General features: G+C 42.5%; 1 protein-coding gene and 1 long non-coding RNA gene across 3 annotated transcripts in view; one reads left to right on the top strand and one right to left on the bottom strand.

The window, feature by feature from the left end:
* Positions 1-26,119, bottom strand: part of TSHZ2 (teashirt zinc finger homeobox 2) — a 447,664-nt gene that overhangs the window by 162,538 nt on the left and 259,007 nt on the right. The window lies entirely within an intron of this gene.
* Positions 9,805-24,754, top strand: LOC309389465. The gene is made up of 3 exons (XR_014174948.1): positions 9,805-9,855; positions 11,825-11,900; positions 24,651-24,754. It is a non-coding gene; the product is annotated as an uncharacterized lncRNA (long non-coding RNA).

Below are 26,119 nucleotides of genomic sequence, written 5' to 3'. Positions count from 1 at the left end.
GGCCCGCATGGACACTCAAGGAGGGGGGGAAACGGGTCTACCAGAGATTCTGGAAGTCAGGAAACAGGCCTGCTTCTGGCTTTGGGAGGGCCTGCAGAGCCCAAAGGAAGCAGTTTTTGCCCTCCTGGAAACTCAAGGAAAACCTTCAGAGCCTGGGGAGGACGAAAAACGGGCCTGTTAGGGATGTAACCCTAGGCTTGGCTTGGCGATGTATATAAGCTATGATTACTTTACTGTTACTGAAATGGTATAGGGTTTTCTGCCTAAGCAGGGGGTTGGACTAGAAGACCTCCAAGGTCCCTTCCAACTCTACTATTGTATTGTACTTTAAATGCTTAACAGTTGTAATTGGCTTGTTACCTCAAGCAGCCATAAGAGGGAGCCAGAATGGTTGTTAGATCTCTCTCTCTCACTGTTTTGTTAGACGCTGGTCGGTGTATTTTGAGGTATTGTGGTTTGCTACTGTTTAGCTATACCTTGTGTGTTAGACTGACTATTTTGATAACTGAATTACTGAACCATGTATGACTTGGACTGTTAACTGGACTCTGAATACCTCTATATTTCTACATAGTAAACTACTATATTTTTATACTATTCAGTGTCTCTATATACTGGTTTGTGCGTGTTATTCCATACCACTCTCATTACGCTTCTCTGCATACTCACTCTTCTAACAAGGAGTTTAATTACTTAACAGGGCCTACCGGAAGTTTCAGAAGTCCAGACATGGACCTGTTTCTGGCCTCCAGAGGTCCTCTGGAGCCAGAGGGAAGCAGTTTTCACCCTCCCAGAGGCTCGAGGAAAGCCACCAGAGCCTGGGGAGGGTGAAAAATGCCACCCCCTGCCCATGGTGTAGGAGGCCGACTAGGCCATGCTCACCATGGCCACGACCACCCAGTAATGGGGTAGCAAACCCGTTGCTGCAATTATTGAAGCCCACCCCTGGTTGGGGACCCCTGCCCTGGTGGTACATCCAGATTGGTTTACTGGTTAAGGCATCAGGCTAGAAATCAGGAGACTGGCCTGTCACTCACTCTCAGTTCAATTCGCCTCACAGGTATGTTATTGTGGGAAAAACAAGTGGCGGAAGGAATACCAGGTATGTTTGCTACCTTGATTTATTCATAAAATAAATAAATAAGGGCAGGATAAAAAAAACTAAATAGTCCGTTTAATGGCAACATATTTGAACTTGAAGAGTTGTGCAATTAAGCTTCACATGTCGGCTGAACTAAATTACATACTGTTTCAACCCAGAATTTTAGTCAGGCCTATTTTTTCTTCTTTATTTTTAAAACACACATTTCTTCATTGGGCTTTCGATTAGTATTTTCAGCAAGGCAAACATTGTTTTTCTCTATATAGCAAAATTTCTTTAAATAAAGGCATACGCCCCTCTCTCTAAGTCTGGAAAACACCAGAAAAGAGACAGTCAATTTTTGTCCTCCAAAATAACACCACTAATCCCTGAAAAGCTCAAACGCCATCTGCATATTTTCATTCAGCGATCCCAATTTCCCTTAAGATACATTATTAGGAAAGCAATCAGCATAGTGACGGAACCTTAGTGGCGCAGTGTTTAGAGTGCAGTATTGCAAACTACTTCTGCTGACTGCCTGCTGCCTGCAATCTGACAGTTCAAATCTCAACAGGTTCAAGGATGACTCAGCCTTCCATTCTTCTGAGGTGGGTAAAATGAGGACCCAAGTTGTTGGGGGCAATTATGCTCTGTAAACTGCTTAGAGAGGGCTTTAAACACTGTAAAGGAGTATATAAGTCTACATGCTATTGCTATAGTGCTTAGGCAAGGAGTAGAGCAGTAAGAGACAATAGGTGAGGGGGAAAAAATTAAAAGAAAATTGTTATTGAGGACTGGTAAGATCCCGCAAAGCCCTTGAATGGGATACTTTATAAAGCGTGACAGCAAAAGCCACACAGTCCTTTTTTACTTATTAAAGCAGCTGTATCTTTTGCTAGGTATGTGCAGCTGCAGTGAAAGTTGTGATGGGCAAGATGCATGCAGGGCTGAAAGCAGCTTTTGAAGCAGTCACATCAGAGGTGGATTGCTGCAGGTTTGGCCCGGTTCGGTCGAACTGGTAGTAGAATTCAGACTTGGGTTGCAGAACCAGCAGTGACCCAAGCCTGACATGTCCCTGAACATGTTATCTGGTGTCTTCTGCCATTGTCGGCATGTTTCTGTGCATGCGCAGAGCAATTTTTAGGCAAATGTGCATGCACAAGCATGATATACAGCCACAATGGAGACCGACATTGCCGTTGCTAAGCAAAACATTTATTAAGTGAATTTGGCCCCATGTTATAGCCTTTCTTGACATAGTTGTTAAGTGAATCACTGCGGTTGTTAAATTAGTGACACAGCTGTTAAGTGAATCTGGCTTCCGCATTGATTTTGCTGGTCAGATTGTCACAAAAGTTGATCACATGACCCAGGGACACTGTGACCATCATAAATATATATTTGGCAGCTGCCAAAAAAGCCAACACAGTTCTAGGCTGCATCAACAGAGGGATAGAATCAAGATCACGAGAAGTGTTAATACCACTTTATAATGCTTTGGTAAGGCCACACTTGGAATACTGCATTCAGTTTTGGTCACCACGATGTAGAAAAGATGTGGAGACTCTAGAAAGAGTGCAGAGAAGAGCAACAAAGATGATTAGGGGACTGGAGACTAAAACATATGAAGAACGGTTGCAGGAACTGGGTATGTCTAGTTTAATGAAAAGAAGGACTAGGGGAGACATGATAGCAGTGTTCCAATATCTCAGGGATTGCCACAAAGAAGAGAGAGTCAAACTATTTTCCAAGGCACCTGAGTGTAGAACAGGAAGCAATGGGTGGAAACTAATCAAGGAGAGAAGCAACTTAGAACTGAGGAGAAACTTCCTGACAGTTAGAACAATTAATCAGTGGAACAGCTTGCCTCCAGAAGTTGTGAATGCCCCAACACTGGAAGTCTTTAAGAAGATGTTGGATAGCCATCTGTCTGAAACGGTATAGGGTTTCCTGCCTAGGCAGGGGGTTGGACTAGAAGACCTCCAAGGTCCCTTCCAACTCTACTATTGTATTGTATTGTATAAACCAGTTGCCAAGCGTCTGCATTTTGATCATGTGACTGTGGGGATGCTCACAAGTTTAAACAATTGTCATAAGTCACTTTTTTCAGGGCTGTTGTAACTTTGGTCACTAAAATACACTGTTGTAAGAACCACAAGATCTAGATAAAATTTTACAAGATACAGAGGATAAATTGATCAAGGAATTATATAACTACTTACTGAATTAGAGAATGGAGGAGGAGGTAGTTAAAGAAACTATGATAACTTGGGCCAAAACTTTTGACTACAGTATTGATTTGAAGAAATGGGAAAAAAATTGGAATGAAAATTATAAATTGACAATGGCAATAGCCTACAAGGAAAATATGTATAAAATGTTCTATAGATGGCATTTCCCACCAGCGAGACTGGCTAAAATGTACCCCAACTTATCACCAGACTGTTGGAAATGTAGGCAAAACCAAGGAACGTATTACCACATGTGATGCTTATGCCCAAAGGCTAAATAATATTAGAATAGAATAAGAAAATGGCTTGAAGAAATTACTAAACAGCAAATAGATATGAAACCGGAATTATTTCTTTTGGGAATACCTACAAGGAAATATGACAAAAACCCACAATATTTAATTATGCATATCATAATGGCAGAGAGAATAACATATGCACAAAATTAGAATAATAATAATATACCATCAGAGGGGAATGTTATAATGAAAGTGTTAGAATGTGCAGAGATGGACAAACTAACAAAAAGAAAAGAAAAGAAAAGAAAAGGAGGAAACAGAATATTATATGGTATGGAATAAGTGATACAAATGGCTAGAGGACATTTAGGAAAGACTAAATGAAGAAGACATAGGACCTAGAAAATAGCAATGTATAGGTAGGGATGAACAAACATGTGTAAATGGAAATGGTACATAATGAAGGATTGTAAATTAAGGAATGTGTATAATAGTATCATATATATCCGTGATGGTGAACCTATGGCATGCGTGCCACAAGTGGCACGTGGAGCCATTTGTCAGGGCACGCGAGGCGCTGCCCTGTCAGCTGGCCAGCGCGCATGCGCACGCTGGCCATCTGAGTTCACCTTTTTAAAAGCCATTTTTCGCCCTCCCCAGGGTCCAGAGGCTTTATAGGAGCCTGGGGAGGGCGAAAAGAGCCTCCCCCGGAGGACCTCCAGAGGCTTCAGGGACTGTACGGAGGCTTCCCTGAACCTTCAGAGCGCTTAAAACGACCCTCCGAGCAAACTGGAAGTGACTTCCGGGTTGCTCGGAGGGTCGTTTTAAGCGTTCCAAAGGCTTCAGGGACCATCCGGAGGCTGGTTTTAAGCGTTCTGAAGGCTTCAGGGAAGCCTCCGGACGGTCCCTGAAGCCTCCGGAGGGCCTCCGGAGAGGCGTGGGAGGCTCTTTTCGCCCTCCCCAGTCTCCTATAAAGCCTCTGGACCCTGGGGAGGGCGAAAAAAGAATGTAAAAATGGGGGGAGGGGTCGCACGTTGTGCGCGCATGGGCACTGGGGGGGTCGCACGTTGTATTATGGGTGCGGCACGCCCGCACACGACCCCCCTGCACTCCCCCCACTTGTGGCACGCGAGCCAAAAAAGGTTCGCCATCGCTGATATATATAGACAAAGAGAAACTGAAATAAGGGGGGAGAAGTGTATTTACAATGGATATATACCCAGGTGGAAATGTACAGAAGGAAGTGGGGGGAAAAAGTCTTTAAAAAAACTGTTTAATAAAAAATATTTTAAAAAACCCACTGTTGTAAATCAAGGATTACTTTATAAAGGTAGGATTAAAAAAAAATCTCCTCTTTCTCCACTGTGAAAAGGCTCAGCTGCTGTAATAAGAAAGTTACTTCAGCCAATGCCAACCTGCCTTGCAAAGCATCAGATTGAAATGCATGATACAGTTTAACTTTTGGTTTCTCTTTACAAACTTTAAACCTTAAACCAACTGGAATCAAACAATCTAGCTGTCCTCCAACCTAATCAAAATAATAAAAGCAACAACAGTGAAATGTTTATAACAGGAAAAGCTTGTGCAAAAGTGTTAAAGGAGGAGGGGGGGAGAAACACAGAATGGGCAAATTTGTCTATTTGAAAGAAATGTGAAGCTGTGATGTAAATATGTTTTAAAATTTTGCATAGTGATGTGGAAAGAAGGCAGAACAACCGGTAGACTGGAAAAATTAGAAATTGACAGATTTGGCTAGCTCTAGTGGGAAACACAATGTACACATTTACACCGTTGCTTTTCTTGCTATAATATAAGGGAATTATATTTCAGGGTAGGGATGGGCCATTTTTTTTTATATTTTAGAAAAGTATTTCTAACATAAATATGCAGACACCATTGTGAAATGATATGTTTGCTTTGTTTCGGGATATCCTGATAGAACATTTTGCTGTGTGTATTTGCGTGCATATTCCTTTTTAATGGTTTATAATAAAAATAAAATAAAAAAAATCTCAATAAAATATGTATGCTAGCAATAACCATGAAAATTAAAAGTAATTAATTCTGTGTGCCAGAAATGACAATAGCCCTCTGTAATGGGAATTTTTCTAAGAAGCATTTAAGTAAAGCTGTGCAACGTTTTGGGTTCAAAGACAAAAGGAAACTTTGAAGAATGCTGGGTACACATGGAACATCTGCATGCCACTCTTTAAATCAGCTATATATATATTTTCTGGGAGCATATAGCAACCCCACATAATTGTGTTAATGAAATTCCAATCCGTTTTCTCTACAACGTTTGCATTTTGCTTGTTTCGGGAAATACGCTGCCTATATTTTATCCGTTCAAAAATTCTGACAGAAACACTTTGGCCAAAGAAAGGAAATACAACCCTATTCATTACAGATGTGCAGATTCAATCAGATTAAATCTAAACTGCTGTTTCAATTCCACTCACTGAAAGGTTAAACACATTATTTCCCCCTCTGTCTGGATCTCTGAACACATTTGGTTCAGATCTGACTAGGACAACAAATTAAATCTGGAAAGAAAGCCTTGTTGTACATGCTTAAATGGCCACTGAATCGCTGGATCGATTTAGAGGCAACCGATTTCTGTTTGATAATTTGATTCAAATCAACAATCTGTTAGCCATTAGAGCAGGGGCATCAAACTCAATTTCATTGAGGCCACATCAGGATTGGTATTTAACCTCTGGGGGCCAGGAGTGGGCTTGGTCATGGTCAGCTCGACATCACTTGTGTTGGGGGCGCCTGTGGTGGCTCAAGGACTCTGCCAGAGAAAATGGGCTCCCGAGCTCCATTTTTGGCTTCCACAGCCTCCTGCAAGCATCTGCCAGGGAAAACGGACCTCAGGAAGGCTGTATGCAGCCTTCCTGAGCTCCATTTTGGCTGGCAGAAACACTGCAGACCAGTCCTTCATTGTTTCCAGGGCGGCCCCACAGGCCAGATCTAAGTTCCCTGTGGGCTGGATCTAGCCTCCTAGTCTGGAGTTTGACACCCCTGCTTTAGAGGCAGTCCTGACAAAAACACTATCTTTATTGTCAAGTTACAGTAAATGCCCCCCATGACTTTACAATCCAAGAATCTGGGGAGGGTCCCTTCTGAGACATTTGTCACACCCCCATTCCTTCTGCAGGCTAACATGCCTCTTATCTAACTGTTTGGGAGCATTGCTGGCTCTCGTGATTAGGATGCTGAGGTAGAGATTAACAGAGATTAGCAGAGTGAACTCTTGCCCTTCACTCCAGCTCCAGCTGGGATCATGAAAGGATCACTCCCATTTAGACATCCTCTGGGCAACAGTGATGTCACCAGCTAATCCTTTCAACCCGAAAGTGCCTCGCCGCTTCTGACATGAGTGCAAAATCTAATTTTTGCCTAGTCTAGTGTTCCTCTTCCTCCTCCTCTTCCTGCCTCTCAAGGACCTTCTCACAAACCATTACACTATCTGACTTGGAAATGTGATTTAGTTCAGTGAATCTGCCTGAGAATCTAATCCTGTCAGACTCCAAAAATCAGGAAAAACACAGAATTGCTATTGATTTCCATTACTATTCCTCGCCTCTAATGAGAAATCTTGCAAAACCAAAGCAAACTATTTGTATTGCTAAAGATATGCTCTGAGAACATCTAGGGAGGAGCTACTACACCTTGACTCTCTTCCTGGCAACCAAACTATCTAAAATTCACCATCTCTTGGTCCTCTGGAATGTAGCTCCTGCCTCCTGAGAATCTGGATTACATTTCGCCACAAATCCCCCAACCTTGACACAGCCTTAATACTCATATGCTGGTGACTTTAAAGACATCTATGGAGATTCTCAGTCATCCAGGTCATGGTTGTCTCAAATGTGTTTTTTCAAGAGGCACCTGGACTTTTTTTGTTTTTATTTTATTTATTTATTTTATTTCATCAAGCATGAATTAGATAACAGATCTAAGTATAGGCATGATTATGAATACATGAAATGAATACAAATACAAGGGAATATTAGGACAGGAATGGTAGGCACATTGGTGTGCTTATGCACGCCCCTTAAAGACCTCTTAGGAATGGGGTGAGGTTGACAGTAGATATACTAAGGTTAAAGTTTTGGTGGTTTGGGGAAGAAACCACAGCATCAGGTAGTGCATTCCAGGCATTGACCACTCTGTTACTGAAGTCGTATTTTCTGCAACCAAGTTTGGAGTGGTTTACCATAAGTTTGCTTCTATTGTGGGCTCATGTTGTGGTTGAAGCTGAAGTATTCATTGACAGGTAGGACGTTATAGCAGATAATTTTATGGACTATGTTTAGGTCGGAAAACCTAAAACGTCTTTGAAGACGTTTCTCACCCAAGAAACCTCTTAAGTTCTATAGAAAAACTGAAGAAGCTTCTCAATGAGAACCAAAACATCTTCAAGGAGAAACAAACTCCAGTAGCTATTTGAAAAAGCACCTTTTGGTCACTTTAAAGAGTAATGCGCCATTTGGACACATCATGTCCCCTCTGTGCCCACAGATACCTTGATATCCAGCACATTTCCTGCCCATCTGACCATATAATTTCAAAATTCTTCTCATACAAATAAAATAAATGGGACCATATCAGGCCAGAAACAAAAGAAGTAGCATCTGGCATTATTTTTATTTACCAGGATTATTCTGGGATCCATCCATGTTCTATATGCATTTAGAATCGATAAAAACATTGGGTGAACATAATGCAGACCTCTTGTAAATATGCGAATCTGCCTAAAGAGGAAAATGGAGAATATTCAAATAAACTAGAAAAGGCTAGTACGCATCCTTGCTGGCTGGCCTTTGTGAAGAGTTGTCCGAGTAGATGCAGAGGGCGATTCTTGTCCATTTTAATCTTTGTAAATTTCACAAAGCAGATGCCAGCTGTGAAAAATTCCTGTGCTATTTTAGGATCCAAACTTGAGGATTTTCTTTTTCTTTACAATTATTCTTTTAGCCTTAATCAAATGGATGTAGATTTAATTGATTATGATTTATCAAATGACAGCCATTAAAAGAAAGAAAAGCAGCTACTTGCATTTCTGATTTCAGGTACATCCTTTATATATAACCTAATAGAGGTTAATTTTCTGGTGTAAATGAATGTATTTTGCACCTCTCTCTCTGTCTCTCTCTCTGTGTCTCTGTCTCTGTCTCTCTCTCTCTCTCTGTCTCTCTCTCTCTCTCTCTCTCTCTCTCTCTCTGTCTCTCTCTCTGTCTCTCTCTCCATATACATACACATACACATATACATATAAATATATACATACATACATAAATATACATACATATATATATCTACATATATCTATATCTATATCTATGTCTATGTCTATATCTATCTATCGAGAGGGAGGGAGGGAGGGAGGGAGGGAGAGAGAGAGAGAGAGAGAGAGAGAGAGAGAGAGAGAGAGAGAGAGAGAGAGAGAGAGAGAGAGAGGGCAAAATACATTCATTTACACCAGAAAATTAACCTCTATTAGGCTCTTGCTGGTCTAGTCCTTTCCAGGAACCAAAGTAATACATATAATTGCAGGGGGGGAAAAGCCTGAATAATCTTGATGCTTTTGTCCATTCCCTAACTCTCAGCCAAAGTGGCACAGTTCAGTCTTCTCCGAATGGAGACTTATTTTGTACGCAATGTCAACTGATACAAATTATTTTTGCTGTTATCAGATGAGGAACTCCATGGTCTTGCGGTGCTTTGATATAAAATGGCTCAACCTATACTCCGCTTTTCTTTCTTCCCATCACAATTCACTTTCTACTATAGGGTGCTATCAGTACTAATAAAAAAAAGAAGCTCACAGAAGAGACATACGTGATTTTCCACAAGGGGGCACTGCCAGGCAGAAGCAGGGAGGTAACAATTGCTATCGCCACTGAAAACATTATGGCTGCCTCTCCCCACCTCCCCACCCCAAAAGCTAAAACAGTAGGCAATCAGGTGTGGGGCGAGGGGGTGAAAAGACATTTCAGTAGGAATTTTGGAATCTGTAATCTCAGAATAAATGTTTATTCCCCCCAAATCTAGCATAGAATACCCCAAGAAATTTATCTCCTGCATGCAAAAGGAGTTATTGGAATCATTTTCCTTATTGTAATTAGTTGCAAGGCCTTACTTTCAAGTAACCCCCAGCTTATTTCCCCCCCCCCTTTTAAACAATGAACAGAAAATTGAAATATCTTGCAGGTGCAAGCTACAGTAAGAGATGCTTCGGTGGCAAAGATGAAAACACATAGAAGGCAAAAGATTGGAAGAACATCTTCTTTGGCAGGTGGAACCTTCTAAATATGGATAGTGTGCCTTTATTTTCACCTCTGTCTCTTTCTGTCTATGTCTTGGTCTCTGTCTCTCTTTCTTCTTACTCCCTTACACATATTCTCTTGCTCAAATCACAACTGAGATGGCAACACCTGCAGCTTCAGAGCACACCTGTATTAATACAGATTAACAGAGTTGGAAGGGTCCTTGTAGGCTACCTAGTCCAATTCCCCCACCCAAGAAGACCCCACCCCATTTCTGACAGATGGCTTTTCTTGAAAGCTTCGAAGTGATCAAACTCTCACAACTTCTGAAGGCAAGCTGTTTATTGTTTGCCTTTGGGGGCAACCTGATATAATGGTGAATTTATTACACTTACAATGCCAAGATACAAGTTCAGCTTGGCCATTCAGATATGCATGGTTTGGGGGCAGTTTACTCTCTGCTTCCTCCAAGCCAACCTAACTCGGAATATGTTGTGTAGAGCAAGGTCTGCAACCTTGGCAACATTAAGGCTTGTGGACTTCAACTCCCACGATTCCTCAGTAGAGTGTGTTGTGAAACAAAATGGAGGTAGGGGCTGGGGAAGGGACAGCAGCAAGGAAAGAATCACCCAGATAAGCTGACTTAAGCTTTTGGGAATTAGGAGAAACATCAGTCATTTAAACCCAAAGTGAAAAACTGGAAACTACAATTCTGCTGTTCATGTATGATCACCCTGATCCGCATGATTAGCTCTCACCCCATCCCCCAAAGCATTTAATCCTTAAACTTCTTAAAACAAGGGTGCAGATAGTGTGGTTGTATGCAAACTGCAGCAATCTTTCTAGCTCCCCAGGGGCATTGGGAGTAACATTTGTTGTGGTCGTTAGTTGCAAATCGTGTCTGACCCATCGCAATCCCATGGACAATGTTCCTCCAGACATTCCTGTCCTCTACTTTCCTCCACAGTCCATTTAAGCTCACACCGACTGTTTTGGTGACTCCATCCAGCCACCTCATTCTCTGTCATCCCATTCTTCTTTTGCCCTCAATCTTTCCCAGCATTAGATTCTTCTCCAGTGAGTCCTTCCTTCTCATTAGGTGGCCAAAGTATATGAGTTTCCTCTTCAGGATCTGGCCTTCTAAGGAGCAGTCACGGTTGATCTCCTCTAGGACTGACTGGTTTGATCGCCTTGCAGTCCAAGGGACTCGCAGGAGTCTTCTCCAGCACCATAGTTCAAAGGCCTCAATTCTTTGGCGCTCAGCCTTTCTTATGGTCCAACTTTCACAGCCATACATTGCAACTGGGAAAACTGTAGCCTTGACTATATGCCCTTTTGTTGGCAGGGTGATGTCTCTGCTTTTTAGTCTGCTGTCTAGAGTTTCCATAGCTGGACTAATATTTAGCAGGGGCAAACTCTAAGTACAGGTAGTCCATGACTTATAACAACAATTGAGCCCCAAAACTTCTGTGGCTAAGTGAGACATTTGCTAAGTGCGTTTCCCCCTCCCATTTTGCAACCTTTCTTGCCGCAGTTGTTTAATGACTCACTGCAACTTTTAAGTTGGTACCATGGCTGTTAAGTCAATCTGGCTTCCCGGTCAACTTTGCTGATCAGAAGGTCACTAAAGGGGATCACACAACTCAAGGACACTGCTCCCGTCATAAACATGAGTCAGTTGACAAGCATCTGAATTTTGATCACATGACCATGGGGAGGCTGCAAGAGTCGTAAGTGTGAAAAACAGTCACAAGCCAATTTCTTCAGTGCTGTTGTAACTTTGTACGAGCTGTTGTAAATCAAGGATTTACAATATATCGTAAATATATTGTAAATCAAGGATTACTTGCGGCACGCTTTTTTTTTTTCTGAAGAGAATTTACTGTATGGGAAGAGGGATTGTCGGGAGATATTTTTGTGTTCTGTTATTTGAATGTAAAATGGCCCAGATCTTCATACAAAAATGGGATGCTTAGCTGAGATTTTCTCTTTCTTCAGTGGTTCCTTCCATGCCTATGCGGTGAATGGGAAAACATGAAAAAGGAAAGAAATATGCTTACCACCCAACTGACAGGTAACTGGAATAGATTTATTTTGTCAGTTCATTCCTAGCTTCTTCTAGATTTTGACTTTTGATGCCTTTAGGCTATGTTAAAGTGCAGATTATACAAACTAAAACTTTCCTTCCTTCCTTCTTTCTCTCTTTCTTTCTTTCTTTCTTTCTTTCTTTCTTTCTTTCTTTCTTTCTTTCTTTCTTATAAATGAAAAGTTAAATGATAAAAATATGAATGTGTCAACAGAGGGAAATATATGTGCATGTAAGATGCCATTATATGGTTTAGTTGATATGAACTTTCTTTTTCTTTTTAAAGTATTACATGGAAAGGCTTTGAAACTTCAGTTTGTTAAAAAAGAAAAAAAAAAGTAACAGCCTAACAGCCTTTGAAGTCTTCGCTACTGATATAGCTCTGAACAGTTTCATTCAAGTTCAACTAACATCAGACAACTGTTTAGTGTATCAGAGGAAGCCACAAAAGCAAGGATTTCATCAATATTTCACAACAGCCTCGGGGAAACTGTAGATTGCAGTGCTGTAGGGCAGCTAATGGAATTACACACAAGGGTTTTGTACATTTAAAATAAGCAGCTACTAAAAAAAACCCTTCAGTTTGATAGAAACAGTATAAAAGTTGCAGATAGAAGAAACAAATACCAACCAAGTTTTATCCATATTAGGGCAGGTAGAACCTCGGAAAATCAGATCTTCCTTTGCTGATATTGTTATATTATTATGGCACGTCACACGGTCAGCCAGATGTTCAGACTGGGTTTGGCATTTTTGTCTACCTATCAAGTCCTTTCCAAGGACCTGGGATAGGCAGATCTGATGTTTTATGATGTTACAGACATTGTTGCAAGATGGAAGCTGCTCTGAGAAAAGCTACCCTTTGTAATTGACTGATGGTGAACTTGTCAATGCTGATGGTGTTCAAGCGGTGCGTTGACAAATTCACCATCAATGCATTATTATTATTATATACTTTATTCATTAAACATGAAACTCAGTCAACTGAACATTTAACAATGTATCCAAATATTATTAACTAGTACTGATGGTTGATATCTTTGGCAAATGGATGGAAGGTGAAAAGGTGAAGGTGAAGAGAGAAGAGGAGGAGGAGCTTCCGGTGATGGCGGTCGCCTCCTGAGCTCCGGAAAACGCCACGGAGCTCCCGATGGGTTAAGGACTGCTACCGGGCCTCATGTCATCGGAGGCCCGAGAGTCTGATAGCCCATCCACCCTGGCTTGTTTTGAGCCCGTTTCGGGCTGCCAGGGTGGCCGGGGGAGTTTGGAGTTCGGCGGAGAACGCGGAAAAGGAAGGAAGGCTGTTTGAGCGAGGAGAAGGCTGGGCTGTAATGGCGGCAACAGCGGCACGTAGCGGAGCGCAGCGGAGCGCGTTGTGGACTGCGGATTGCGCTGGCACGAACGGCAAAAGACACTGGTAAGAACAACAAGGCACCGGGGAGGAGAACAACAAAACAGGACGGAGGGGGGTGAGGCGCAAGATACGAGGTTTGCATTGCTGCTGGCGGCGAAAAGACCTTGATAATAAGATCAGAAGAACAAAAGACCGGGGAGGAGAACAAGACATGGCTAGGAGGCGGTGAGTTAGCCGGGAGAGACTAATTGGAGGCGGTTATGGCAGCGGGTGAGGGAAAGAAAGGTCGCCACTGCCTGGACTCCTGCTGTTTTTCCATCATATCCTGGCTGCTCCCAATGCCCCTATGCCCCACCCCCGGGCCTTGTCGACGCCAGCAGGGGGGCGCCAAATGCTCACTATAAGTCTCTGTGGACCTCTGGGAAGTTTGGTAAATTTCTAGAGAGTTCTACCCTAAACTTCACCCTGCATTTTTGGAGAACCCTGGAACGCCGGGTGGGAGCCTCTGGAACCATCTTGAACCAGTGTGAACAGTCTCCCACCTTTGGGTCATCTTTGCCATGGAACACCTTGAATAGTCTCTCACCTTGTGGTCATCTTTGCCATTCTATGTAATCAAGGGATATTCGATCATTCCCCCCCCCCTTCTTCTCCATCTAAGTACTTTAACATCTCCTTCCTCCCTCTAAGACCCCGACTCATCATCTATCAACTTTTATCAACTTTTTATCAACTTTTGCACCCTGATCCCACTGGGCTTTTAACTAACTATTTATTCGAGGTCAGACCTGCTCCGCCTGCGGGAGGTCCCTCTCTCGCAGGTATGGCCCTTGGCCCTCTCAAGGGCCTGCCTTGATGACGGGTTTGCGAACCCCGAGAGGTGGAAGAAACGGAGGCTGAGGGGCTTTTTATCTAAATGTTTTTTATTGCTATTAAGGGGTTCCAGGGAGGGGGGGTGGGATAACCAGGCCGGGAGAGGAGCCAGTGCCAGTGCCAGACGAACAGGTGAGTCCGGGAAGGAAGTGAGCGGAGTGGGGGGGGGAGAAGGAACAAGTTATTCCAACAGAGGGTTGTTTGATTACAACGGTCGCGGGGAGGGGGGGATGCGAGGACAAGAGAAGATCACAAGGTCAGTTGGGAGACCGTGGCTGCTGGCTACGCCCAGTCGTTTGTACCAACCCCCGCAACCAACGTGGCCAGGAACTACAGAGCCGGGGCCTGCGGCTGATGCTTTGCAATGCAAGGTCCGTAACCAACAAGGCCCCCCTCATTAATGAGTTGATCTCTGAGGGGGAGCTGGACCTTGCAGGGATAACGGAGACCTGGTTGGGCCACGAGGGTGGTTTACCCCTCGTGGAAATGTGCCCACCAGGTTTCCGTGCATTCCATCAGCCTCGGGCCCTGGGTAAGGGTGGTGGGGTGGCGGTAGTTATACGGGAAGGTCTAGAGCCGAGGGAGTTCACTGTTCCTCAGATATCCGGATGTGAGTCCCTTGGTGTGAAATGGGGCCCAGGGAGGCAGTTGGGTTTGCTGATTGTATACTTGGCTCCTCGCTATACATCAGCGGCCCTGCCCGAGCTCCTCGAGCTGATCTCGGAGACGGCGGTTGAGATCCCCAAGCTTGTGGTTATGGGGGATTTCAACCTGCTGTCGACGGGAGCAGCATCTGAGGTGGCTCGGGAGTTCATGGCTTCCATGACAGCCATGGGCCTGACCCAATTAATTCAGGGCCCCACACATGAAGGCGGCCACACACTGGACCTTGTTTTTGTATCTGAGCAGTGGACGAGTGATCTGGGTATAGGGGACTTAGTTGTTACACCCCTGTCATGGTCAGATCACTCATGTCTCCGGCTGGACTTCCCTGGCGCTACCCCCCACCGCGAGGAGGCGGGACCAAACGGTCCAAGCTGGTACCGCCCCAAGCACCTGATGGAGCCGGATAGGTTCCAGACGGAGCTTGGGCCATTACCTGTAGCCCTGACCCGCGCTCGGTCGGAGGACCTAGCGGCCGCCTGGAATAGGGCGGCGGCTGGGGCCTTGGACCGGGTTGCGCCTTTGCGACCTCTCCTGCGGCAGTGACCCACCCGGGCTCCTTGGTATACCGAGGAGCTGAGGGTGATGAAGCGCCATAGGAGACGTCTAGAGAGCAGGTGGAGGTCCTCACGCTCCGAATCTGATCGAACACAGGTAAGAGCCTATTTACGGACCTACCTTGTGGCATTAAGGGCAGCCAAACGTAGATATTGCGCCGCTCTTATTGCGTCCGCGGATAACCGCCCTGCCGCCCTGTTTAGGGTGACCCACTCCCTCTTGTCACAGAGGACGCGGGGGGCACCCTTGCAGGGCAGAGCAGAGGAGTTTGGGGAATATCTGCAGGACAAAGTCGCTCAGATCCGGAGCGGATGGGCCCCCCTCAGTGGACCGGACGGGCCGCCAACAGCGAGTCTTGTGAGACCATCCTGGGAGGAGTTTGATTCTGTTGCCCCCGAGGATTTGGACAGGTTGCGTGGACGGCTGCGACCCACCACATGCTTAATGGACCCTTGTCCCTCCTGGTTGGTATTGGCATCTTGGGAGGTGACCCGAGGCTGGCTTCTGGGCCTGGTGAATGCCTCATTGGGTGAGGGATCCTTACCAACCGCCTTGAAGGAGGCGGTGGTGAGGCCCTTACTTAAGAGGCCTTCACTTGACCCAACGGAGCTAGCTAATTACCGTCCAGTCTCCAACCTTCCCTTTCTAGCGAAGGTTGTTGAGAATGTGGTGGCGCAGCAGTTTCCACGACACCTTGACGAATCCGATTATCTAGACTCACGCCAGTCCGGCTTCCGACCTGGGCACAGCACGGAGACAGCCTTGGTCGCGTTGGTCGATGATCTCTGGAGGGCCAGAGATAGAGGTTGTTCCTCTATCCTGGTCCTATTAGACCTCTTGGCGGCTTTTGATACCATCGACCATGGTATCCTATTGCGCCGGTTGGAGGGGATAGGAGTCGGAGGTACCGTTCTGCGGTGGTTCGGCTCCTACCTCTCCGACCGGAAGCAATGTGTGTTGACAGGGGGACAGAGGTCGACCCCGAGGCCACTCACTTGTGGAGTGCCCCAGGGGTCGGTCCTCTCGCCTCTCCTGTTCAACACATATGTGAAGCCGCTGGGTGAGATCATCCGTGGTTTTGGGGTTGAGTATCACCTCTACGCTGATGATACTCAGCTGTATATTTCAACCCCAAACCACCCCAACGAGGCTGTCGAAGTGATGTCCCGGTGTTTGGAAGCCGTCGGGGTCTGGATGGGGGACAACAGACTTAAACTCAACCCCTCCAAGACTGAGTGGCTGTGGCTACCGGCACCTCGGTTCAGCCAGCTGATTCCATCGCTGGCCATAGGGGGCGAACAATTGCCCCCTGTGGAACGGGTGCGCAATTTGGGCGTCCTCCTTGATGCCCGGCTGTCAATGGATGACCATGTGGCAGCCGTGGCAAGGGGGGCGTTCCACCAGGTTTGCCTGGTGCGCCAATTGCGCCCCCTGCTGGACCGGGATGCCCTACGCACGGTCACTCATGCGCTGGTGATGTCCTGCCTGGATTACTGCAACGCTCTCTACATGGGGCTGCCCTTGGGACGCGCCCGGAGACTGCAGTTAGTTCAGAACGCAGCCGCGCGGGCTGTGATGGGGAGTACAAGGTACTCCCACGTAACACCTCTCCTGCGCGAGCTGCACTGGCTACTTGTGGTTTTTCGGGTGCGTTTCAAGGTGCTGATTACCATCTTTAAAGCGCTCCATGGCACGGGACCTAGTTACTTGCGGGATCGCATCCTCCCACATACATCCCTGCGGCCAATTCGCTCACACAGAGAGGGGCTTCTCCTGGTGCCGTCCACTAGGCAATGCCAACGGGCGACACCAAGGAGTAGGGCCTTCTCTGTGATGGGCCCAACCCTCTGGAATGACCTCCCCCCCGACATTAGAACCACTACTGACCTCCGCTCCTTCTGGCAAAAATTGAAGACTCACCTGTTCCGATTAGCAGGCCTGGCATAATTTCAACTGTCCCTCCTGGCAAATGTACTATTAACTGGTTATTTTAGGGGTATTGTTTTTAATTTATTGTTTGTGTTTTAGGGGTTTAAAAACTTATATTTATATATACTGGCTTTGTACAGTTCTTTTAATTCCATTTTTAACCTCCTCCATTCCAACTGTACATATTCAACTTTTTATTGTATTTTGATATATTTTGCATGGACTGTACACCGCCCTGAGTCCCTTTTGGGAGAGGGGGCGGTCTAGAAGCACGGTAAAATAAATAAATAATAAATAAATGAATTGCTGCCAGCATAGTAGGTATCAAACAAGTATTTTCTTAAAATATTAATTAATAACAATTATTATTATTATTATTATTATTATTATTATTATTATTATTATTATTATTATTATTATTATTTCTTTTATTCATTAAACATGAAACTCAGTCAACTGAACATTTACAGATGTGTCACAAATACCACTGACTAGTGCTAATGGTTGATACGGGTTGCTGCCAGCATTCTAGGTATTAACTAAGTATCTTCTTAAAATATATGATGTTCTGAGCAGCGCAGTGTTTTTGCAGTTCCTCTGGTGTTATTGCAGGAAGCTGCATCATCATCATCATCATCATCATCATCATCATCATCATCATCATCACTATTATTATTATTATTATTATTATTATTATTATTATTATATTGCCATTTGGCTCTAGGCAATAATAAAAATTGACATTCATAGAAACTAACACAAAAATAGTAGAGAAAAGTTAATAATGAAAGAGGCTCATAAAAAATGGTCTGATATTGTATGGCTGAAAATCTCACTTCCTATTGATGAAATGTGCTGGAGTGACAACTAGATATGCTCAACCATTTTGATTTGACAGTGTGAAAAATTTGGAAGACTGATGCACACCTCTTTCTTTAAACCCTTTTCTTTCAAAGTGTTTGGAAAATAGTTGATGGCAGTATTTACAAAGTCCACGGTCTGGGGGAAGGTGAGAGGAAGTTCTCCATCCTATGAAACAGAAAATGTATCGAATAATGCAGTTGTAAGATCAGCATTTTATCACCAAGACCCTTTATCAGAGTCAAAAATTGTGCATACAGCACAACATTTCCTATTCTAAAATTAGATCTCTTCCCAACAGTGCATTATTCACCTTAGAAAAATAAGCACTGTTGACCTTCGGCTCAATTATATTAAAATGCTTACATATGGCCTATATCAGATGACTTCTCTTGGTTACAGTTTCTTTCAACATGGCTTTTAACTTTATTATCATCATTCATAACTGTAAGAATACTAATTTTAAAAAATTACTACTTAAATAGTGAAAGAGCTAAGAACTGAGTCTTTTCTGTGTAGAGTAATTTTGTGAAATAGAAGATTCCCCATTCAAATCTTGACTTAGCCAAAAACTTTGAAGGTCATTTAAAACAAGATGCATATGAGAAATGTTGCAATTATAATAGGCTTAATTTATGCTATTAAACTGCTGTAAGCATTTCAGTATGTTTGAAATATTCTATATGCATGCTTACCATTTATTTATATTCCTGTTTATCTACATTATCCATACAAGCTTATCATCAAAGGTGCATTTGCACATATGTACCCTGATGGTACTGTCTGCAAAGGTGCATATAGTCAAGGCTATGATTTTTGTGGTTGCAATGTATGGCTGTGAAAGTTGGACCATAAGAAAAGCTGAGCACCAAAGAATTGAGGCCTTTGAACTATGGTGCTGGTGAGTCCCTTGGACTGGAAGGCGATCAAACCGGTCAGTCCTAGAGGAGATCAACCCTGACTGCTCTTTAGAAGGCCAGGTCCTGAAAATGAAACTCAAGTACTTTGGCCACAAAATGAGAAGGAAGGACTTACTGGAGAAGAGCCTAATGCTGGGAACGATTGAGGCCAAAAGAAGAATGGAACTGCAAAGAATGAGATGGCTGGATGGAGTCACTGAAGCAGTAGGTGTGAGCTTAAATGGACCCCAGAGGATGGTAGAGGACAGGAATGTCTGGAGGAACATTGTCCATGGGGTTGCAATGGATCGGACACAACTTTGCAATTAACAACAACAACCCCGAGGGTAACTGATAAAATAATCTACCTACATTATGTATCATGAAATGTTCACAGAGAGTATACAGGTAGTCCTTGACTTACAACAGTTTGTTTAGCGACCGTTCAAAGTTACAACAGCACCAAAAAACTGAGTTTGAACCATTTTTCACATTTATGGCTTTTGCAGCATCCCCATGTCACATGATTTACATTTGGGTGCTTGACAAGCGATTTATATTTATGATGATTGCAGTGTCCTGAGGTCACGTAATCCTCTTTTCCAACCTTCTGAGAAGCAAATGCAATGAGGAAGCCAGACTCAATTAACCACCGAGTTACTAATTTAACAACTGCAGTGCTTCACTTAACATGGCAAGTAAATTCGTAAAATGGAGCAAAACTCACTTAAGAAATTTCTCATTTAGCAACATAAGCTTTGGACTCAGTTGTGGTCGTAATTCAATTATTGAAAATATTTACAGACCCCTTGCATCCTGGACATAAACTGTTTCAACTCCTACCCTCAAAACGATGCTATAGAGCACTGCACATAGAATAACTAGACACAAGAACAGTTTTTTCCCCAAAGGCCATCACTCTGCTAAAGAAATAATTCCCTCAGCATGTCAATCTATTTATTGAGTCTGCACTACTACTAATCTTCTCATCGTTCCTATCACCATCTCCTCCCACTTATGACTCTATGATTGTAACTAAATTGCTTGTAGTCTTACAATTTATATTGATTGTTTCCTAGTATGATTTGATTGCTTACTTGTACCCTATGACTATGATTAAGTGCTGTACCTTATGATTCTTGACAAATGTATCTTTTCTTTTATGTACACTGAGAGCATATGCACCAAGACAAATTCCTTGTGTGTCCAATCACACTTGGCCAATAAAGAATTCTATTCTAAATCTAAACCTGTTTAACATGGAATACTAAGTGGAGAACATCAAGATACACCATTAGATGTTAGTTTTCAGGTGTAGGCACAACTATTTATTTCAGGAACAGATGGCTTAAAGGTTTTGGCACTTTAGGGAGGAGAAAGGTGTGAACTGCAAATAGTAAAAGATAATCCAGGAATGAGGGAGTGTTGTGCAGGATAGATTTCTTAGAATTCATTCTTGTATACTCTTCTACAATCTGGGCTCCTGGGAATAAACCTTGTGAGATAATCAGCCACACAAACCTTACAAAAATTAAAGTACTACATAATTTTTGTTTTGGGTGTAGACAGAATAATAGCAGAAATTTGCAGTGTGAATGATTTAGAATTTCACAGTTCATTCAAAACTCAAGGACAAAACTCTAAAAGCTGAGATAATATTGAAGCATATTGTTCTCTACTTATAGATTGGTGTTTTCAACACAATGATAACACTGACCAATATTATTCAATCTGCTCAAGATTTAAGGCTATCTTTAAAAACAGTGTATTTATCTTTGATTTGTTCTTTTTCTTTTCTCTTTCTCTCCTTTTCCTAACCCTTCCTTTACCTCTGTACATTAAAGCAATTTTTTTGAATTCTGAAAATATTCTGAAATGTTGACTCATATTTGAAAAAACTATATATCTGATAATATGATTTGGGTCCTTTCCTTTCCTCTACTCTACTCTTCTTTTTTTAAAGTAATGTTGATTCATATTTGCACAAACTAAACATATGTAGAATTATCCAAGGTCATATATTTTAAACGTAAAGGACAATGTATCTGCCAAAATGCAAAACAGACACACAATAAAATATTAACTGGAGAAGAATAAATATAGACTCCAAATACCTTTAAAAAGTCTTAAAAGTAAAGTTGTGCAATTGTTTTATATTCAGTTTGGTACCAACATTTCCTTATATGTAGGACAGCCTCATCACAAGTGATTCTGAAGCACCGCACACTCCTAACAGTATAACATATTTAGAAAATGACAGACTGACTAAAGAAGGACAGAAGTTAAGATGCCTTGAAATTTAGCTTAACTTAGAAATTAAAACAATCTCCTTCAAACACAGTTACACTACAACAAAACCTTCAGATCATTGCTGAGCATTGTGTAAGATGTCCTTGCCTGGATGGAGGCTGGACTATCCATACAATATCAGAACTCTATCACCCATGATCCTGTTCTACCTGGACAAGCCAACTGCTGGGGTCATGTTTTTGAGCTGAAGGAGCTCTGTCACAATATGGTGTGAGAACTTTACTCGAGGGGGTAAATTATGCAAATGAATGTATTAATGTACAGGGCCATAGCATCAAAGCATTTGAGAACCCATGTATTAAATAATTGATAGGAGTGGATTCCCTGCTTGAATTGTAGAATAGTTCTTGAATAAAATTGAATTGTATAAAAATTCTTCATCCAGGATGGGAAGGATGCAATTTTCTTGCATGTAGCAAATTGCTCACTAGTTTTTCATTCTACCTGAAATCCCGGCCCGTACAAAATTCATAAAAATTATGCAACAATAAGTCGTTATTTGTGACAAAAACAAGAACCAGGGACTAGTAGATGGCTTCAAGATGGCTTCTCTAATTCTACATGCATATTGATTCATCTCTTATGACGACACACCTTTTCTTACTTAGAGGGCAGTTTTATGTGTAATAAGGCGTACTCTTTTCTGGTGTATTTGATTAGGTCAGGAATGCTGTGTCGTACATCTCCCGTGGATTATTTAGTTTGTTCTAGATCAGGAGTGTCAAACTTGATTTCATTGAGGGCTGCACCAGGGTTGTGTTTGACCTTGGGGAGGCAGGGGGCATGGCCAGCTCGACATTACTCATGTTGAGGGTGCCTGTGGTGGGCCGAGCACTCTGCCAGCAAAATGGGCTCCTGAGCTCCGTTTTCGGCTGTGATGGCCACTTACAATACTCTGCCAGTGAAAACAGAGTTCAGAAGGGCTGCACACAGCCCAGCCGAGCTCTGTTTTCACTGGCAGAGTCACCGTGGGCTGGTCCTTCACTGTTTCCAGGGTGGCCTTGTGGGCCAGATCTAAGCACCCCAATCTACATTCTAGATTTATGAATGTAAAGAACACTGTGCTTTGAAAACCATAATTTGATCTTCTTCTATTCGTAGGTCTTTGATTTTCTGCAGGCATTATATTGAGGAGTTAATAGAATATTTGGTGCTCTCTGTGAGATGTTTCTAAGCTTTTTTTGTAAGTTATTTGGGTATGTTCCAAGGGGGCTTTTTAAAATGTCAGATAGACTTCATTTTTTCTTTGACGACATTTCACTTCTCATTCAAGAAACTTCTTCAGTTCTGACCACTGGTTCTTCTGTTAAAACTGAAGAAGCTTCCTGGATAAGAAGCGAAATGCCTTCAAGGGGAAAAATAAGTCCAGTTTCCTTTTAAAAAAGTCGCTTTGGGACAACCATGACCTGGATAACTGAGAATCTCCATAGACATTCTTTTGATAGGTTGCTTGTTGGGGTGCCCTGGTAACAATGCAGTAGGACGATGATGCATGTTGTCTTGTGTACTTGGGGGCATTGACATGAGTGTAGCAGGATAGGTTGCTTCCTATGAATTCTTATACTCATGGTGTGATCTATATTTCTGTACACAGAAATCCACAATTCTATTCACAGTGTTAGAAACAAGCTTATTAGACAATTATTATTACTCAATCTCCTTGAAATCTGACATGTAGGATATCTCTTGTGTAGCACTGCAGCTTTCGCTTTTAAATTCCCACAGGCATTATATCTATAGCTATATCCTTCATCTGAATGGATTCTAGGATGGTACACAAAAAGCATGAATATATTAATCCCACCAAGGTAAATACATTACACTCAAACATCAATAGCAATTTAAGCAAACAAAGGTAAACAGAGAGATAGAAACCACAAACAAAGCAGGGGCAACACTGCTGTTTAAAATGCTTTGGCCAATGAAAATTACAAAAGAGGTTTGAACATCAAATGCAAAACAACAACAACAAACAAACAAACCCAAAACATGTGGGAGAATGTTCTAAAGTCAAGAGACCTTTCTAATGTGGCAGTATTTTGCCTCTCCCCCAAAAGGGACTCAGAGAAAGTCCTTCATAGGATGTGATAAGTCATAGACACTCAAGCAGGAGAAAAAAGCCACTCTTTCCAGCTGATTTAGAGTTAGTATCATGAACTGAATCTAGAATTAAATAAGCACCCATAGAAATCTAGACCTCTAAACCCACCTTTAGAGTGAATGGGTACATCTTATTCAATAGATTATAGGAATCTAGGCAAAGTATGATTGGACACACTAGCAATTTGTCTCTGGTGCATAAACTCTCAGTGTTCATACAAGCAACAAAGTGGTAAGTCATAGCTCTTAAATCATAAAATACAATCATAAATCATGAGATATAAACAACAAGCGATAATTTGTAAGCTATCAATAGGAGAAGTTAGTAGAAAAGATGAGAAGAGAAGGATAATAGCAATGCAGCCTTACTACATGGGTAAATATCTTTAGGCATAAAACAAAGCTATCAGAATTAGGTGTTTAGCAGAGTAATGGCATGGGAGGAAATACTATTTTTGTGTCTAGTTTGGGCATGCAGTGTCCTGAGGAGAGGCATTGAAACAGTTTATATCCAGGATGTGAGAAGTCTGCAGATATTTTCTCAGCCCGCTTTCTGACCTGTGTGATGTACAGGTCCTCAATGGAAAGCAGGCTGGTTGCAACTGTTTTTTTCTGCAGTCCTAACTATCCGTTGAAGTCTGAACCTGTTCTGTTTGGTTGCCAAGCCAGATAGTTATAGAAGTACGAATGACAGACTCAATGATTCCTCTGTAGAGGTACAATGTATTATCAACAATGACGGACAATGACTCTGTGTTTTCAAGAAGAGTTTGTAATGCCAGGGACTGAATCAAAGGTGGTATTTAGCAGGTTCTGAGCAGTTCTGGAGAACCGGTAGCAGAAATTTTGAGTAGTTTGGAGAATCGGTAAATACCATCTCTGACTGGCTCTGCACCCATCTATTCTCTGTCTCCTGAGACTCAGCTGATCGGGAGGAAGTGGGGATTTTACAGTAGCCTTCCCCTGCCACGCCCACCAAGCCACACCACAGAACCAGTCGTAATAATTTTTTGAATCCCACCACCAGACTGAATGCAGAATTTTCCCTATGCAATGCTCTCCTGATCTGCTGCCCTCCCAATTATTTTTCCATTGGAATAATATGAACAAAATCTGGCTTGGCTGGTTTGAATTCAGACCTCCTTTTATTCAATTTCTGCCCAATGTCTTTTACCTTTTCTTCTCACACAGGACCATAACACCGAATCAGAGATCCTAATGAAGCCACTTTTCATTTTCTATTAATCATCATTGCTGGCAAAATCTGACTTTTGACCGTTAACATTTCTGCAGTTTTGAGCATCTCGCTTTCAAACCACAAAGCTTAGCATGAAGGTCATTATCCCAAGCAGTGCTTTCCTTTGACTAACTTCTCAGATCTGTAAGCAATAAGCAATTGTGAGAGATTGATATGATACTTTGTGAGTAATTTGGATGAAGTATAATACCAGTCTGGTAAAGTATTATAATTTTAAATGTGTCCAGAAAATAATTGAAATTCTGGTTTAAGCTTCCTCCTTAATGCACAGTGCCGGGCATATTTAACAGCTGACTAGTTTAGTATGAGCATTGCTTTACAAATGAGGTCATATTGTTTTTTAAGAAACAATATCGCTATCCAACTTGTTTAAGGGGGAAGTGCAAGAAAGTCTGCTTCACCTTTCTGTCTCTGTCTGTACTATTTTTGCATAAGAGTGGGCAATAAACCCATAATCAACAGCCGGGACTCTACGTTTAAACACTATCCCTATGCAGTTCTTTAGAAACAAAGCTTGATGCAATACAACTTCAGTTAAATTATCCCATTAAAACAAGTAAATCCATTGTGGGTCAGATACGAAGCAGTGAATTGGGCTTCAAAAATTCCAGGGGCCTTTTTTAACCCACTGCTGGGATTATTACAGACAATACACAATAATCGATTGTCTACACACAGAGGTTAGTGACACGTGTGTAAGAGTAATGTAGAAGACTCTGACATTGATGTAAGGAGCTGGATGTTTTTATTGCATCTTTAAATACTTTATCGGAGCTCAGAGCTATCAGAGCTCAGGATGGCAAAGCCAACATTATTTTAGACTTACTTTTTTCTCAGCTCTCGGTTTCTTTCACATGGCCAACCACATCTTGGCTCCTACTTGTGCTAGTGGAATGATTTATCCTGTTCCTCCCAACACAACTAGGACTTGATTTACACAGCAAAGACAGGCTCAAAGCTAACCAGTCTGAGATACTTTTGAATCAAACCTTATTTTTATACTTTATGTGACTGGGTCATATTTCCATTGCTTAACAATTAGTGAATGACTAAGAAGAGGAATAATCATTTAATTTTTTAAGATGGTAAAATACCACTTTTACTGCACCAGTAAAAGTCTTGGCTGGTGTCTAGCGCTATATCTCACTGCATCAAATCTGCTTTTGCTGGCCACGCTAGCTACGGTAACTAACATGCACTACTGCCAACACGCTACAAATCTAACACAATTGAGCTTGGCCAGTGATAGACAAGCTTTCTGAGGGGTAAGCTTGATAAATGCCACCCATTTTGGCACCCCAAAACAAGGGATGAAGCATAACACTTCACAAGGGCATGTCAGTGGCTATTCAGGCAAGTAGAAAAGTAACTTTATTTCTTCCCCAAGTGAAGGATTTTTAAA

Source organism: Natrix helvetica (genome assembly GCF_964273705.1).
Source record: "Natrix helvetica genome assembly, chromosome: 3".
Classification (NCBI taxonomy): domain Eukaryota; kingdom Metazoa; phylum Chordata; class Lepidosauria; order Squamata; family Natricidae; genus Natrix; species Natrix helvetica.
Note: the sequence above shows the minus strand (reverse complement) of the source record. Positions and strands in the feature narration are given on the sequence as shown.